Genomic DNA, 19696 nt, shown 5'->3' on the forward strand with positions numbered 1-19696 from the left:
TGTGGTATATGAATGTTATGGAATATTATTGTTCTGTAAGAAATGACCAGCAGGATGAATACAGAGAGGACTGGCGAGACTTACATGAACTGATGCTAAGTGAAATGAGCAGAACCAGGAGATCATTATACACTTCGACAACGATATTGTATGAGGACATATTTTGATGGAAGTGGATTTCTTTGACAAAGAGACCTGAGTTTCAATTGATAAATGACGGACAAAAACAGTTACACCCAAAGAAAGAACACTGGGAAACGAATGTAAACTATCTGCATTTTTGTTTTTCTTCCCGGATTATTTATACCTTCTGAATCCAATTCTCCCTACGCAACAAGAGACTGTTCGGTTCTGCAAACATATATTGTATCTAGGATATACTGCAACATATCCAACATATAAAGGACTGCTTGCCATCTAGGGGAGGGGGTGGAGGGAGGGAGGGGGAAAAAAATCGGAACAGAAACGAGTGTCAATATAATGTAATTATTAAATAAAAAATTAAAAAATAAAAAAAAAAAAAAAAAGAAACAAACAAAAAAAAAAAAAAAAAAGTAGTTATCATTGGGTCAGACTAGGGACTCCAAAACCCAGAAGCAAATATGAGCATGAGTAATACATAGTATAATAGAGTAATTCTGTCAGGTTCCTACACACCAATAGAAGGTGAAGACACAAGCAGAATCAAAATCAAGAAAGTTATAAAGCAATGAAAACAAGAAAAGAACTCATCAGTTAATTGATAAAAATATCTTAGATGGCTACAATATGGCAAGTACCAAACTAGGAATACATAGAAATGTTTAAATCTAAATAAATTTCTAAGTCTAAAAATTGGTTTCCAAGACACATATCCTATTAGGGCAGAAAAGATGTGCATATATAGTTGGTATATACACATGATAATGTCAGGTAGTTGGAGGAACAAAGGCACTAGAACTTTAGGAAATCAAGAAAGCCTTCCTGTAGAAGCTGATTCTCTGATGAGTCTTGAAAGAAGTAACAGAGTCTAAAATGTTGAGCTAAGGAGGGAATGCAATCCAAACACAGAATCAAAGTTATAGTCCTGGAAATGCAAAATGTTTTATTTGTTATATCATACCTCGAATTATCTGTGGGTCTCAAGAAAATAGCACCTATCCACAAAATCAATTAAATGGGTTATTCTGGGGAAATTCTGGCTCACCTAGTGATTCCCACAACATAGAGCTAGCCACTCCACAAACTTGATGTATTGTGTCTCTCATTTTTTTTCCTACTTCACAGAGCCTCAAATATGCATGGTTATCAATGAGAAAGTAATAATGAGGTTATTGATACAATTATGCTAATGCTTGAAGTCCTAAAAGTTAAATTGGGAATGTTGAGGACTGGCTGTCTAACTACATATGTGTGTATATATATGTGTATATATATATATATATATATATATATATATATATATACACATATATATACACATACATATATAAGTAAGCATTTATAGTATATTACTACATATAATTAAGTATGTGTTATTATATATTGGCATATATCATAATATAATTCACACAGTACATACATACATAGATTGTGTGTGTCTATAAGACAGAGAATGGATAATTCAGCATTAAAACACATTTGACATGTTAATTATATTAAAAAATAAAAGCCAACCAAAGCTATAGTATTATTGATACAGAATATTCTCATCCAGGAGTTTCTTATACAAGTGAAATCATAGGTGTAGTTCTCATATATTATTTATGGTTGACTTTTATCTATATAACAAAATGATAATACCATCTCAATTTATAAATTTACTACTATGCCAATCAAACAATGAAGAAGTTAACTTTTATAACATAACAAAATACATGTGGAAGAACACAAGGATTAAAATTTTGGGGAAAAGAGTGACAAAAATAAGGAATGAAGTAGAAATTGCATTTCTAGACTTCAACTATCTCATGAAGCAGAAAACATGAAAATTAGCTTAGCATTGGTTAAAGATATAAAAGTTAATGTATAAAAATAAAAGTTATATAAAATGTAAGAGACAATCAGTAATACATATTTTATAAGTAAGAATCAGAAACATCTGAACTCAGTAGCCCAATATTTGAAAAATCCAAGACGATAAACTACTTGGAGACAGGATATATTCAATAAGCTACTGCTAAGGAAATTGAAAATCAGTGAGTTAATATAAAATAAAAAGAAACAAGTCTGTTTAGAACAATAATATATTCTACATAAAAAAATTAGTTCATATGAATACTCAAGAGATGCTGGTGTTAAGAGTTATGTTTCCAACATCATGTAAGTGACAGGATTGAAACCAGATTTGGCTTGAAGGGAAACTCACATGTGGTTCAAGATGGTCTTTGGAAGGGAAACACTGAAAGACTTTTAAAACTGCAAAAGAGTAAGGAAAGGCAGCATTTTCAAAGTGTCTCTAATTTCTAGCTTGCCTCTCTAGAGACTTTGGAAAGAGGACTTCTCTTTGAATGAAAATGGACTTTCTTGATTTGATCTGGGATCTCATTTTTCTCCTATCTTAAGAGCTCATTCATTCCAGTCTATTTTCTGGCATAATCAAATCTCTATAATTTCTTCAATTCATTTGCTATGTGTATGGATTAATGATTTCTTCACTATTCACTATTTGGTATAGTCTTTTGTGTAATTAGGGGGTTTTTTTGGAAAGGAAAATAAGCTTGTGAATATAAAATAAGGTCTACCTTCCCTCCTTAAGAGTGACTACAAAGTAACTTTTGTTCTGAACCTTTTCTAGCTCTAGACCAGAAATAATTGTGGGAGCAGATACAGGTAATATTAGTCTAATATCCCTTTTGAAGGTTGTGCCCAATGACACAAAGTTTCTGGGACTGTTTTACCTTCTGCTATCATATCTAAAACAAGTTGGCATGTCCTTCTCTTCCTTTGTGCAAAAGTGGCCCAGATTTCAATGTCACCAATGAAACATTTCCATATATTTATATTCAGACAACCCAAGTGGACACATTTAGCAGCTAAGGAGGTGCAGTGGATAGTGTTCTGGACCTAGGTCAGGAAGACTCACCTTTATGAGCTTAAATTTGCTCTCAGATACTTACTAGCTATATGACTCTGGACATGTCACTTAATGCTATTTGCTTCAGTCAGTTTTGTCATCTATAAAATGGAATGGAGAAGAAAGGGCAAACTACTCCAGTATCTTTGTCAAGAAAACCCCATGTGGTCACAAAAGGTAGGACATAACCTAAATAACTGAAGAACAAAAACAAAAGTGTAGATATACATTTCCTACACATACATATATTTGGATTCTGTCTCCAAAAAATGAAAGCAGTGAGCTACGCAAAGGATAATGGAAAGATTCATTTGAGTTTAACTTGGAATATTTGGAGATAATAGAATTTAAAGTTAGAAGATCCAAAAATGATTCCTGATCCTGCCATTTACCTGTGTGACTTTGGACAAATGACCACTCTGAGCCTCTAGTAAAGAACTGTGCAGGAGAACATGGATAAAGGATATTATTAAAGTCATATGTCCAGGAAAGAATTTGTATCTGTCATGTAAAATGGACAGCTGACATTATTCCTTAATAGTTACATAAAGTCTTGCCCATCTTCTTAGATGGTTTTGCCAGGGTGTGATCACTGAAAATGCTGCAGCTTCTTGGAACCACTCAGACGCCAAGGCAAGCACTACTGCCAGTCATCTTGACTTTTTGTAAGTGACTGTGGAAGAGGGAGAGTGAGACTTTGTGTAATTCTGCTTCACTTAAATACAATTCATGAACAAGTCAAGATATCACTCCATGATATCACTGGTCCTTTTGGAAAATGAATGATGAACAACAGCCTTACATAATGTCAAAAGCTCCTACAGAAAATAGGAGTGGGGTCCTTGGGAATCTTTGTGTTAGATTTACAGGTGGATATGGACAAGAAATGCACAGGATGAGAAGAAGGCAGGGAAGGGTTGTGGTTTATTCTTGAGGAGTCAGAGTTGCTGCCATGCAAAAATCCTGATTAGACTCAAGCCAGTTAAAATGTGGGAAATGTTTTAAAGTTGTACAACATAAATCGCATTAATTTGTGATTTTCTAAGACAAATGTATTATTTGTTTCTATTTGAGTTCAACATCACTGGTCTATACCAATTGAGGGAGTGTCCAAATTCATATGATTAGTCATCAAAGCATTATATATATACATTATATTCACACAAATATGGGAAATAGGAGGAAGAAGACTGTAGTGAGAGTACAGAAACGAGGTAAAATTGTAGTTCCCTCATTAGATGAATGACTCACATTTTTGGACCTCAACTTTACCACTAAATATACTGAACATGGAATTATTGAGTATTTACTATGATCATCTTGAAGTTTTTTTTTCCAATTCTGAGGTTCTATGCTTCTGTGAAATATCTGCTCATAATTTATCATATGGCAGCTAGATAGCACAGTGGATATTGTGACAGGCCTGAAATCAAGAAGATTCCTTTTCCTGATTTCCAATTCATCCTCAGACACTTATTAGCTGTGTCACCTTAAGCAACTCACATAACCTTGTTTTCTTCAATTCCTCATTTGTAAAATGAACTGGAGAAGGAAATGACAAATCACTCTTGTATCTTTGCCAAGAATACCCCCAAAGTCAGATATAATTGAAAATGATTAAACAATAAATGTACACAAGGAATTAAATTTATACATAGTTGTTTAAGCATAGATAAAGTTGTTAGACACATAGTTTTGCAAATACGTACATATATTTCAGTCTTGTCCACCTGAACCATCAAATGCTGTGCAGCTGGAAGTCAAGAACCTAACTTCTTTTAAACTGGTAGTTTCTGAGTGCACCTGCATGCATTTGAATATTTAATAAGTATAAGCACCTGCTTTTATTTGAACTGAAAGAATGATAATTTAAATCTACACAGCGTGTGTGTGTGCATGTGGATTCATCAATGCTAAAACACATGGGGAGGTAGAAGGCTTAAGAATGTATTAACATGTAGCATGGGAAATTTCTAAATTGTCTTGTAAGGAGGGTGGACAAATTAACATGTCTGCAGAGCTTATGCTGTTACTATGCATAGCTCAGCTCTGGATAAGCAAATTCTGTTTTGCACAGTGGTAGCAAAAGCACTGAGGGACATGCATATATGTAAATATATTGGTCTTACTAAAAGGTTATCTCGATGGCCATATCATGGATTTCAGCATAAGTGGGGATCTACCCATCATCCCATCCAAAATAATTGACTGTGGAGTTACCTTGATATAATACTGTTTCAACTATGGTATAATCCCATGACAAAGGTTCTGAGGATAGCTTTATAATACATGTATATATTTATTATATTAGTTCCATTCTTAGAGATTCACTGATGTAAAGGCATATAGGTTGAGGGTAATTGATAGGTCTCAGACCTGTCAGTGAATTAAGGGATAATTACCCCAAGCCTATGAAGACTTGCCCCTGCAGAATGGGCAGATGAGAATGATTTGTTCCAATGGCCAAGAAAGCAGCTGAAACAGGAATCCTTAGAGCTTGGTCAGATAGCAAAGATGCCAAGGTCACCCACTGCATCACAGGCCATTGCCAGTTGTCTTGCTCCTCGAATCCAGTGGTTGTAAGAGGCTGATGATGGCGCGCCTCTACTCACTTAATGAGTCGTGGCAATGTCCTGTGAGGTCACTGGTCCTTGTCAAATAACAACTGACGTCACTAAAACATCTCTTTAGGGTTTCATAAGTTACTTCTTTCCAAAGAGGATGACAGAAGTCTACAAACCACTGGAACTAGAATGAAATCCCAGGCCATCTCCACATCTGTATTGCCATTGTGCCCTTGTTTTTATCTCGACTTCCAGCTTATAAAATCTACTTTGCTGTACTGACTGATCCAATAGACGATGTCCACATTCTATGGACTGGTTTCCCCAGTGAAACATCACTTACTACATCTGATTCCCCTCTCCCTCTCTTTTGTAGGGAAAAGTTCATAATTAGTCTTCTGAATAAACAAATAAACAGGATCTGAATCTATCCAAAGAGACAGTTTGTACTGAATAGTTATCTAGCCAAATTCCCCTACATACATGTACAAATTGGAGTAAATTTATAATTTTTCAATCACTAAACCATTGTGGGAATGATTGCACATATGGCTCTTTAAAAACCTGAAAATAGCAACATGTGTACAGAGTCAAAACTAAGTGATTAATATTTCTTCATCTCCTTATTACCTGCTGCATTCACAGTTCCTTCCCTCATCTATCTGCTGTGAAGCAGTTTGAGCTAATTTGAGTGTAGAGTGCATTTGTTAATCCTGCTGGGGACAGTTTAACTTTTGCTGGCTGTTGTATTTGATCTGAGTTAACTTTCCTCTTTGAAAGAAAATCGCATGGTTCTTTCTCACATTCCTAGTTGTTGGTTTTTTCCCTCTACTAGTTACTGCAGGACTTTTTTTTTCCCTTTTCTATATCCTTCACTTCAGAAAAAAAGGAAAGAAATCTGCAACACTTGTTTTTTAAAAATGTATTGCCTCTCAAAAGTCTAAAAGGAAATACATAACCACATTGCTTCAGAAGAAAGCAGTGGGGTCTTTAGAGCTATGTGGAGTCGCATGATTGCTCTCCACACTTTGAATTTCAATTTTCTCTGACTTTGAGTTGGTTTGTGTCTTTTCTCAGATGCCACAGAAGGCATTATCAAGTGCATTATACTGTATGCATTATTGTTCCCAAAGGTTTACTTTTAACGTTCATTTCACCATTTTTTTTTCCTTCTTCCCTCCCATCTCCCAATTGTCATTTTTGAACAGACCTAATAGAACAGAAATGTGGTTTCCACTGGGAGCTATAGGTAGAGCCTTCCAAAATTTCCTATAATTGGTGCCTGCTATGCCTTTTTACTGTAAGTTATGTAAATCATAGCATGGGCCCACAACCCCTAAAGGCATAATTGTGTGTGTGTGTTTGTGTGTGTGTGTGTGTGTGTGTGTGTGTGTGTGTTTATTTTTTATTTCGTGCAAAGGATAAGTACAGCATTGTGTTCACATAAGGGATACCCTTTCCAGGCAAAGTCAAGGGTGTAGCAACTGGCCATAGCCATTCTGCAATTCAATTCCCTGGTTAAAGGGACTTGGGATAGATAATTCCACAGTGGGCCAAATCATCATGCATGCTATTAATTTATACATTTTCCTTTACTTATCTTCAGTATGCTCACTCTCCCTCATTCAGATTTAAATTTGTTGCTAGAAATATCAACACTGATAGTTTTTTTTTAAATAAATGCAGAAGTTTATAAAAAAAGAACTTAAAAGGAAAATAAGTTATGAAAGTTTACATTTTCCCACTGGCTATATTGAAGAAAATAAGTCGTATAGAAAGGGAAGTTATATATATGATATAAATAACTATGTATATGATAAAGAACTGCTGTTTTCAAAGTATAAAGTCAATGTTGACAGTTCTAAAGGGTTTGTTTTTCCCCCTTCATCAGAGTGTTAAAAATATATAACTAGCCTATAAAGTTAGTATATGCTTAATGACATTTCTGATATCTCAAAATATTTTTATTGATAACTATTCTTGACCTTTTTAAGGATAAGTAGGTGGGATTATTCTATGACTGAAGATACATAAAAGGGCACTAATGTTTGCCAAACATTCGTTTCTTCTTTGCAATTAAATCCAATTTCTTTCCAAATCTCACTAGATACTATGTATTTATAAAATATTTTGGGGGGGAATTGTTTGTTTAAATACAGTTTTTGCTCAAAGAAATTCAAATTAATAATTTTTCTCTGAATTAGCTCTTATATGTAACTACAGCCTCAAATGTGATTTGTTATCTAAGTTCAAATGTCATGGGGGAAGAATTTATATATTTTTTAAATGGTTGCCTTATGTCTGAAATTTAAATATTTATAATAAATATGATGGAAGTTTTGGCTCTTTAAAAAAAATTTCCCCCTAGGAGTAGAAATCATATCTAAAATACAAGATTATATTTCATAAGGGAGGAGGAAAGAGTAAGTTTACTTATACCATGTAGCTAATTGAAATGATAAACTAGGATCATAAAACTAAGAACATCAAGTAAACACATTGTATATGGCTCTTGAATGAGTAGAAAATGATTATGGGGAATGTTTGTATGACTGACATTTTACTTATATTTTTCCTTTTTATTGTATCTGTATTTACAAGGAGTCTTGATGAGGTCCTGAGTCACTAGACAAGGTTGGCAGAGAAACCTGAAATGCTGATAAGATTACTCCCTGAGGCAAGGGCAGGGAAGAACAGTGATGGGGATCAGCTCAACCTTTCACACCCACCCCCTGATCCCACTTTAATGTATCCAATCAAACTCCTGACGTTAAATTTCCCCTATAAATTTATGTTCACACCATTTTTGCTGAGTTCCTTTTAGGTTAATCCACCATGTCGTTCTGCCTTGTGGTGTCTTTTTCCTTATTCTATCCTCCTTATGCCTCATGGTAAATATTATTAATATTTATCCCTCCTGGTCTCTATTTTATCTCTTCATTTTTGTCTATTACCTCTTCTCATAAATAAACTTACCTTTTGCCAAAGAGAGAGGCTTTTTCACATGACTGAACTCCAACATTTGGTGCCTGTTGTTCTTCTCTGTCTCAACATTTTGTGTGCCTACATCAATCTCTTCATTGCTGAACCTCAAACACATCATACTCACAAAGTAAAGACAGAGTAGGTTTTCCCCAAGACTATCCACACAGAATTTTTTTTCAAGGAGCTGGGAATTACATTTATTCTTAGAGATAAATGATCGATTTCATCCATCTCTCTGAAAGTTGCGTATTGGAGAAATAGGATCAATGGAAATTTTGAAAAGGCTGTGAAATAGATTCCCATGCTTTGAGGTATATAGTAAAATAGTAGAATAGTAGAGAATACTCCAGATAGTAGACAATATTGTCCTAATGGGAAGTCAACAACACTCAGGCCAGAGGAAATTTCTGATAGCAAGAGAAACATTAGAAACATAGCAAGAGAGATCTGTGTAAGAGAAAAAGAAAATAATGAGAAATATAGTATTAGAAGTGTGTGGGGTACCTTGGGTTATTTTATTTTTTCCCTAATTTTTAAATCCTCTTTTTATAGGTTTTTTCTAATAATTCATAAAACTGAGAGCTTGAAAAAAGTCTTAGACATCGTTCAGCCCAACCTTGTAATTTTTTCATTGCTAATTCTTCACTTTCTACCTGTAGCTCTGCTCAGTTTAAAGTCCATAAAACTTGATGCCCTTGGAGATAGGCAGCCCCTCCCCTTTCCAGATTCCTTTTGTGTGTTGTATTCCCCCTCTAGATCATAAGCTTCTTGAGAGCAAGAATTGTTCTTTTTCTAATTTGCATCCCCAGGGCTTGGTACAATACCTGGCACATAGTAGAAGCTTTAGAAATTTTTGTTAAATTGAGTTTGAGTTGAATTTTCAGATAAGGAAAATGAAGGCTAAAGGCAATTAAGTGACTAGCCTAATCTCATAGAGATCTATATCAAAAAAAAAAAATTGTGTGAAGATGCCAATTTATATCCTTTTCTACCAAATCCATTGCTCTTTTCACTCTTCATTGTCTCCTCATACTACCTCTTTACAGTCATGTTTCAATAAAGTCTTTCTCTTGCTTAAAAACAAACAGAATTGACTATTTCCCTGCTATTGATGCTTTGGGAGGAAACCTGTCTAGCTTAGTTATGGAAATACAGCAAACCTTCCTTCCTCCTCTTCCCCCCCAGATGACAGCTACTTGAATAATCAGTAATGGTCTCAAATAACCAGTCTTACCAGGGGCACATCTAGTCAAGTCAACCACATTCCAAATGTCATCATTATGTTAAAGTTTCCCTATTTTCTGCATGTACCTCTGTACATTTATCCTTATCAAATACTCTATAACAAGGACTAAATAATACTTCTTACATTAGAGCAAAATTTGAGACAATTTAATCCGATTAGGTATACTTTTATTTTAAAAAGATCAATTATTAGTTTGTATCTTGTAAAGTCTAGAGATGGATTTATCCCATTTTCTAACTTCATATCACAAAACTTCCAACCTGAACATTACTAAAAGGAGACCTTTCTAAATTAGTTAAATCTAATGCTTTTCCAGAAATCTGCTTTCAATAAAAATTAGAGCAAACAATCTGGAAGAATTTTTTCCTCCCCTTTGAAGATCTTATTAGAATAAATTTTAATTTCCATATATGGATATTTTCTATACTATAATTTATTGCCTGAGTTTTTCATGTATATAATCCAAAGGTTACAGAAGGGTTAAAGATATGACTTTTCAATATTCTCAGTGGTTTTTGCTCAACTTCATAAGAAATCTATGCATGGTAATAATTGATACTTTTGCTCACCCCCATATATGATCTAGACTCATGCAGGGGTCCTCAAACTACGGCCTGCGGGCTAGATGCGGCAGTTAAGAACGATTATCCCCCTCACCCAGGGCTATGAAGTTTCTTTATTTAAAGGCCCACAAAACAAAGTTTTTGTTTTTAACTATAGTCTGGCCCTCCAACAATCTGAGGGACAATGAACTGGCCCCCCATTTTAAAAGTTTGAGGACCTCTATATTTTCTAGAGCATAGTTTCCAGGAGTTAATTATTCATTATTTTCTTACATTCTAGATATAATTCTAGGTAAGGAGAAAATATAGAAAAAAGATGGAGAAGACACTTCCTACTTGCCATGCCTAGGAAACACTTTATTCTCTCAAGTGGGAAAAAGGAATCAACTTTTCTACTTCTGACACTTTGTTCTTCTCCGTTCTTTATCTTGAAATGAGGTTTTAATGATTTAATTTAATGATTTAATTCAGTTATGCCACAACAACGGAACTACATGTTTTGTAAGGAAAAAAAAGGAAGAAAAAAGAAAAAGAAAGGAGGAAAGAAAATAAGGAAACAAAGAAAAAAAGTTCCCCTCATTTTGTTAATTTATTCCAATCAGGTTTATAATTTATATATATCAAAATGACCTAAAATTAAAGATTGTGAAGCCAGAGAAATTATTTGATTATCTTGAGCTTTAGCCAATATTATCAGACATTTATTAAGACAGTTCCAAAAGAGATAATTATTTGTCTGACATATAATAGTCTTTCAAAATGTCCATCATTCAAACATTTATCATTTAAATAATGGTGATGAGACCCAACTCAGTATACTCTCCAGTAACATTATGAAAATGATTGCAATAGCTTTTGTGATTGGTGAATAATTATAAGAACTTTACATTATGATTTTAGTGACTTGCCTCCATCTATATTAATGCATATTTCTATCTCGACATAAATTAATTTGTCTGCTGTTACTTTATTAACAAACAGGAATTTTGAAACTTAAATATTACTACTTCAACTTAAGAGCTTGAACTTTACAACTAAAATGAAGTAGCAAGTACAGAAAGGCTGTTTCTAGGAAACTAAAAATAAATTAAAATAAATTAGCATGACACTTGTTTATGTCTTTCTACCATGTACTTCGACAGTTATCTAGATACAATGCCCAAAGAAGAACATAAGCAAAGATAATCATGGTGTGAAGCGAGACACTTTCAGAGCTTCCTTTTTTGAATCACCTTCTTCAGGGGAACCTGGTTTCTGAGATAGAGTCCTGGTTCTTAATTCTGACTTTGGAGGCTTTACTCTCCATACTGCATCTATTGAAGAAAGGCATGGGGAAAAATCAGTTTCCTAAATGACTGGGTCTTTTTAGATGAATTAAAATAAAGCTACCTAATAAAAAAAGAAAATAAATAAAAATAGAAATGTAGATATAGAATGTTATTTTATAGATATTTCTGCTCCATCTTCCACATTTAACATATCAAAGAACTAAAGTTCAGAATGAGTGACTTTTCTAAATTCATTTAAGAGGCAATACAGTGGATAAAGCATGGGCAAGTCATTTAACTTTTATATGCCTTAATTTCTTACCTACCTCCCAGGATTGTTATGAGACATGAATTAATATTTGTAAAGTACTTTGAACACTTTAAAGTGCTAGTAGCTATTATTATTATTATTATAGTTAGTACATTTAAATTCCCATCTGTTTTGCACTGTTAATAATTGTAAATTCCCCACAAAGTACTTTTGCAGTCTCTCATCTGACTTGGAGGTGCTCCTGGCCTCTTGAAGACTTTGTCTGTAAATACAAACTCTAACTGGTTTTTGCCATACTAGAAAGGCTTTGAGTAAAGTCTCAGTAACAGACTGTCCTTGCTTTCCAAGGACCAGTCTAGCTAAGTACATAAATTCTCATCACTAGTACTGGACACTTGGTGTCCAGTGATGAATTCATTGCCCTTGGCAATCTATGAAACAAAGAAAAGTACAAAATAACTCTCATTCATATGTGGCCCTTATCCACTTGTGCAATGAAGATGATAGAATGACAGAAAAGGGCATAGAAGGTATCAGAATCACCCAATTTATTTTACTTGAATTTTAGTTTTTAAATTGACAATTTTTTTTTCTCTGCCTCTTGCCTTTTTCTCTTCCCAAGTTTGTTTGTTTGTTTGTTTTATTAGGAAGAAAAATAGAGTCCTTATAGTTCATATGCATAGTCAATGAAAACAATGTTTTTGGCCACTACAAACAGGGCTGCCACAAACATTCTTGCACATATAGGTCCCTTTCCTTCCTTTAAGCTTTCTTTGGGATATAAGCCCAGTAGTAACACTGCTGGATCAAAGGATATGCACAGTTTGATAACTTTTTAAGCATAGTTCCAAATCGCTCTCCAGAATGGCTGGGATGTGTTCACAATTTCACCAACAATGTATCAGTATCCCAGTTTTCCCACATCCCTTCCAACATTCAGCATTATCTTTTCCTGTCATCTAAGCCAAACTGAGAGGTGTGTAGTGGTATCTCAGAATTGTCTTAATTTCATTCTGCCTCACTTTTTACAATTTTTGCCAGGTTTTTTTTCCCCCCAAACCATCATTTCTTATAGTATAAAAATATTCCATTACATTAATATACCATAATTTATTGGGTCATTCCTCAATTGAGTCATAAGATTTCTCAGATATCTACAAATATTGATCTAAATATTGACGCTGTAATGTAGCAATGAGCAGAAATTCAATTGAAGGAATGGAATAATGTCAATTTTTCTTTTCTCAATTATAGCAACAACAGTGAAAATAACTTAAAAGTCAAAAGAAAGTTTCAACTCAACAAAACAATGACACAAAGATTCTCCAAGGAGATACAAATAAGGAAGTTAATTATTGTCATCATGCATACAAAAATTATTCCATAGTTATTTAGTCATCTTGTATTGTTCTTGTAAAGTATTTGCAAAAAGATCACCATGAAGATGGGAAGGAAACAAGCATTTATTAAGTACTTACTATGTGCCAGGCACTAGGCTAAACTCTTTACAAATATTGTCTCATTTGCTTTTCACAACAATCCTGAGAGGGAGATGTTGTTATTATCCCCATTTTCCAGTTGGGGAAACAGGCAGACAGTGATTAAGTGATTAAGTGACTACTTGACCAGGGTTACATAGTTAATAAATGTTTGAGATTGGATTTCATTTCAAGTTATCCTGACTTCATGACTCTTAGAGTTGTGCCATCTTGTTGTAGTTATACACTAATTCTTGGTACAAATAAAAAAGAATGAGAACTCAATAAGATCCTTAAGATAAAAAGAAAATATACTTTTGATGATTTTGCAAAAGAGGTACACACACTGGAGGATATGTGGTTCGGAAATAAAGATGAGCCACATAAAAGATTTATATACTATACAAAAGATACATGCAAGTGTCATGTATACTTTCTTCCAGAAAAGAATTAGAGGGTGCTAGACGTAATAAAAAATTAATGATAACTAAAATTCATGATATTTTAACAGAAAGAAAATGATTCATTACTAATACTGAAGTTGTTCTTGAATTATCTATATTTAGTCAAATCACAAACTTTGTAGAATAATATAAAGTTTGAAGAAAGAATATACACACATGAAAAAAGATATGTTCAATTAAAAGAGATATGAATTGGATCTATTTAAATGAGCTATTGATGGTAAAAAAAAATGGGAAATGAGTTCAGGAAAGGACTTTGGAACAACTTATGACAACTCCATAAGAATATTTAGCCAGTGTAAATTGATATAATAAGAAATAAGAATAGTTGAAAGACTGCTCAGTAAAAATGAGACTTATTTGCTAACAGAAAGATATGGCAACCAAAGATTATATATAAACTGACCTATTAAAATCTTATGAAGATGGAAAGCAATAGATTATGAGTGGTAGTAACATAAAATAACAAGGGACAATGGAGAAGAAAGACTTTTAAAAGAAGATCCAAATAGGCAAAGGCAGGCAGAAGGTATTTTAGGACAAAATCAAAGGTGAAAACAAACAAAAGAAAGATGGAAATGATATCCAAAATTTTTACAACAAAAATATTTTAATACCAAGGGTAGTGAAGCTATCATATTTGGACCTCAAAATTATAATCCTTGATTTGATTCTAGAGGAAGTAGAGATGAGACTGAAGACAACAAAGGTGGGGAAAACAAGAACACAGGATGGAGCAGGAAGGAGATGACAAAATTTTGAGGGCATCAATTTTCAAGGTAACTAAGGGAAGTTCAGATAGAGTTGTATTCAAAAATTGGGGCTTTATTACTATCCCAAAGTGAATACCATTGACTAAATATTCTTATATTTTCCTATATTAAATTTTAATGAGAACACTCCACACGATATAATGAAAAAATGTCCTGATGAGGCTATTGGAACACAGATTTTATAGGAAACATTCTATAGTAGACCACTGTTTTTCAGATACATAGTTGACCAAAAGATGTAAGAATATAAATTCCCACTGGTTTTATTTATTCAGTTTACTTTTTAAAATTTAACAAGGCAAAACACTTAGAGGGTCTCTTCTAATAAGATTTTCTAAAGCATATTATGTCAAAATGATACAACATCCCTCAAAATACATATTGGAGGGGGCAGCTTAGTGGCTCATGGATAGAGAACCAGCCCTGAAGTCAGGAGGACTTGAGTGCAAATATGGTCTCAGACAATTAATACGTCCTAGGTGTGTGACCTTGGACAAGTCATTTAACTCCAATTGCCTCTGCCAAAAAAAAAAAAAAAAAAAACATATTGGAAGCAACCATGGTTGACAACTTTTTGAACATAAAACAAAAAAACATATGTTTACCAAATGTGTTCTGCAACTGTCATGAAAGAGATCCAGCCCATAGCTTTTGTTAAAGAGAGAGTTCTTATAAACAGTAAAATTTGCCAAATGACAATTTTACCTAATTCATTTATTCAATATTTTTCCAATTAAATTACTAAAATTATTTTGCTGAGTTAGGAGGAAAACAGCAAAGTTCATATGGTCAAGGACTGGAAAAACAAAGAGGAAAAGATAGAAAGGAAGCATATATCAGACTATCTGACTAGTATAAACTATATTGTAAGGTGAAACTATAGTTGAAGCATAAAATGGATAATTTTGATTATTTTTATCTTTATTATTTTTCTCGTATAAATAAAACCTATACAGCCAAGAATAGAAAGAAGACAGAAAATTGAGGAAAACCTTTTTTTTACAATCTCTGAGATAGGATGTAATTAGATTGGGATATTGTGGTGGTATAGAAAATGAGCTGGTAGATTTAGAAAAACATAGTAAGACTTGGACTTAAGAAAGAAGATGTACCTACCCTCAGAGAAACAGATAATAAGTGGAAATAATCATAGTGTGGTCTTACATCTATGTGGATGAGTGTGTATATATGTATATATATATATATACATATATATGTTTATAGATAGCTATCTATAAGAATATATAGACTTCTTTAGGATGGACATGGAGAGATGGAGGGGAAAAGTAAAGTAAAAATGAATAGCAGAAAACAAAAGAAAACTTATAAAGAAACAAAAAAAAGTTGGGCAGTTTTGAAAACTCTGTAGTATTTATAATAGAAGTTTTCTTGAAATGGAAATTTATTGTTCTATACTGAATGCTGTCTTCTCCACTGCTGTGTACAGGATCATTTTTTCTTTTTCTTGCTTTGTATTCAAGTTTAAAATAAATAATTAAATTGACACTCCCTCCCCCCTCCCCCCCCCCCAAATTGAAGAAAAATTTGCAGCAGTGTTATGTCTTGAACTTCTCTTCAGGCAATTGAAATCTGTGCCTATTCCTTAGCCTCTTATGTATTATTTTTCTTTGTACATATTATGATGATAATTACTTAGAAAGGTTGGCACATTGGTTCTAATGCTCTTCCTCTCCTGCCCCAGAACACACACACACACACACACACACACACACACACACAATTTTCCACCAGCAAAATTGTTTTTGGACTTCTTCACTTCCTTCCAAACCTGCTTTTTCATCTTCCTTTGGTGTGCTTTTCCTACCTTTAGGTTATAAACTCCTTAAGGTAGAGACTATATTTGTTTTTTGAATTTGTATTAGTTATCCCTAAAACTTAATCCTAATACTTAAGCCTGGCATATAGCAGGCATTTAATAAGTGTCCTTTTGACTAATTGACAAACACTGGGAGTTTCTGGAAGAGTCTGCTCTAGTGGACATTTCAAGTATCTCTCTTTTTTTATTGCAAAATACAGTAACATAGTTTCTTCTAGGTTTAAGAAGTACAATGTATGTACCAATTTGGATTGCTTATAAAGTCACAATTGTCTCTCACTGGTGACACTATCAGATCTAAGAGCACATACAGTTGTTATATTTTTTTGTTTTCTCTTTTCCATGCTAAACATTGGTACTTTCTGTAATCCCCATGGTTTCTAGTGCCTTTGCCACTGAGGATGTCACCTTCATTATTCACTTTGCCTTAATGCAGAATAATAAATCTAGATCTAGAAGGGACCTTAAGTGAATTTAGCCTAGGGGTTCTTTGCTTTTTTATGCCCTGGCCCCCTCTGGCAATCTGAGGATTCCTTTTCAAAATCATATTTTCAATCACATAAAATGAAATACAGACTAAAGAAGAACTAGAGAACATTATGAAAGGCAAAACAGACAACTTTGATTACATTAAATTAAAAGTTTTTGCACAAACAAAACCAACAGAAACAAGATTAAAAGGGAAGTACAAAGCTGGGAAAAAATTTTCATATACAGTATTTCTGATAAAGGTCTCATTTCTAAAATATGTTAAGGGCTATGTCAAATTTATAAGAACACAAGTCATTCCCCAATTGATAAGTGGTCAAAGGATATGACCAGATAATTTTCAGATGATAAAATTAAAGCCATTTACAGTTATATTAAAATGTTTTAAGTCACAATTGATTAGAGAAATGAAAATTAAAACAACTCTGAGGTACCACCTCACATCTTTCAGATTGGCTAAGATGACAGAAAAGATAATGATAAATATAGGAGGGGAGTGGGAAAACTGGTACACTTATGCATTGTTAGTGGAGTTGTGAAACAATCCAGTCATTCCGGAGAGCAATTTGGAACTATGTCCAAAGGACTATAAAACTGTGCATACCCTTTGACCCAGCAGTGCCATTACCGAGTCTATATCCCAAGACAATTATAAAGGAGGAAAAAGGAGCCAAATGTGCAAAAATGGTTGTAGCAGCTTTTTTTGTGGTAACAAAGAATTGGAAAAGGAAGGTGGATGCCCATCAATTGGGAAATGGCTGAAAAAGCTGTGGTATATGAAGGTAATGGGATATTCTTGATATATAAAAGTGATGAACAAGTCTGGAAAGATTTACATGAACTGATGTTGAGCAAACTAAGCAGAACTAGGAATACATTGTACACAATAACAGCAAGAATGTGTGATGATCAACTATGAAAGGCTTGATTCTTCTCAGAGATTCACTACTTCTTACAAAGGAATCCCAATAGACTTTGGACTGAAAATGCCATCTGCAGCCACAAAAAGATCTAAGGAGACTGAATACATTTGCTGTGTTCACTTCTTTTTTCTGTTTTTTATCTCTCCCATTTTTCTCCTTTTGCTGTTTTTTTTCTCTCCCAACATAATTCATAAAGCAATGTGTATTGAAAATAAATAAACTTACTACAAAAAATAACCCTTTTTTAAGGCATACCCCTATGTGTCAGGTCTGTTATAGATTCTGTTCTAAAGAAATTTCCCATATAGTCATACTTCATTTTATTCCATTTATTGCATATTACAGATATAATGAGGGTTTTGTTTGTTCATTTTAATAAGTTGAAGGTTTGTACAAAAAATAAAATGAAATACATAAGAAAGAATATGGGAAACATATATAGATATAACTATATGTATAGCTCCTATAACATTTGGGGAAGCAAAAGGTACTAGCAGCTGTATTGACCAGAAGAAGTCTGATTCAGAAAGTAGTACTTGAAATGATTCTTATATAGAAACCAGGCATTCCAAAAGGAGAAAATGAGAAGGGAGTGCATTCCAGGTATCAGGGACAGCCAGTAGAAAGATAGAGGGGAAGATGGAGTCTCATGTGTCATTTTGACTATACCAGATATGCACTTGGGGAATAAGTGTAATAAGACTTAAAAAAAAATAAGATAGATCTAAGTTATAGAAAATCTTAAATGCCAAATAGTTGATTCTAAAACAATTGGAAATCACTGGAGTTTATTGAGTAAATGAGTGAGATGATCAGGACCATACTTTAGGAAAATGACATTTGACAGCCTTGTGGAAGATGGATTGGAGTGGAGAAAGACTTTATTCAGATTTATTAAAATCTATAATTATGTTTCAGATAAAAGGTGCTGAATGTCTAAATTTGAGTGGCTGTGAAAATAGATAAAAGGGGCCCTATGTGCATGATATTGGGATGGTAAATATGACAAGACATTTGACAAAAGGAAATATACAGGGTGAGTGAGAATAAGCAGTTGAGGATAGGAACAGGTAATGAATGGTGGAATGGAAGCTCTGTGAGTACAGGACTTTCATTTCATTCTGTGTCTACAATCTAACATATGATAGACATTTTATAAATTTATTGACTGAAGATTTAGTTACACTATAATGTTGTACTTAACTCTTCACATTAAGTTCACTAGATTCCTTTCCTCAGCAAAAGGTATGAATATTTCAAGCCATGAATATTATTATGAACTTCTATTATGCATGCTGTTTTTTTTTAAACTAGGCATCTCCACACTTAATATTCTTCCTTTGTTATACATTTAGTACCTATCTTAGTGATTGAATGTGACTATTTTTCTCTTCTATACTCTATTTTCAGTTTACAATTCTCTTGATTCAATAAGCAAGTTTAGGGACATTAAAGGGATAATAAGACAATCAATTCTGTTCAGCCACACTTACTTGTCCCTCACTCTACTACAGTCATTACCCAGATGTTTTTTTTTTTTTCCTGGTATAAACAAACCCTGATGCATAGTGTCAGAAATTTACAATTCTCCCATCATTTTGTTAGCTCTGAGCCCCACATCAATCAAAGATTGCTTATGGGAAAATAGCTTTGGGTTTTTCTCTATCTCCTCTCTTAGAAAGTTTCCCTCTTAATTATATTCCTAATAAGTACAAAACTTAAAAACAGTTTCAGTTGTTTGCCACTATTTACAAAACAAACTCTTTTTATTATTTTTTAT

This window comes from Antechinus flavipes, chromosome 5, assembly GCF_016432865.1.
Source record: "Antechinus flavipes isolate AdamAnt ecotype Samford, QLD, Australia chromosome 5, AdamAnt_v2, whole genome shotgun sequence".
NCBI lineage: Eukaryota > Metazoa > Chordata > Mammalia > Dasyuromorphia > Dasyuridae > Antechinus > Antechinus flavipes.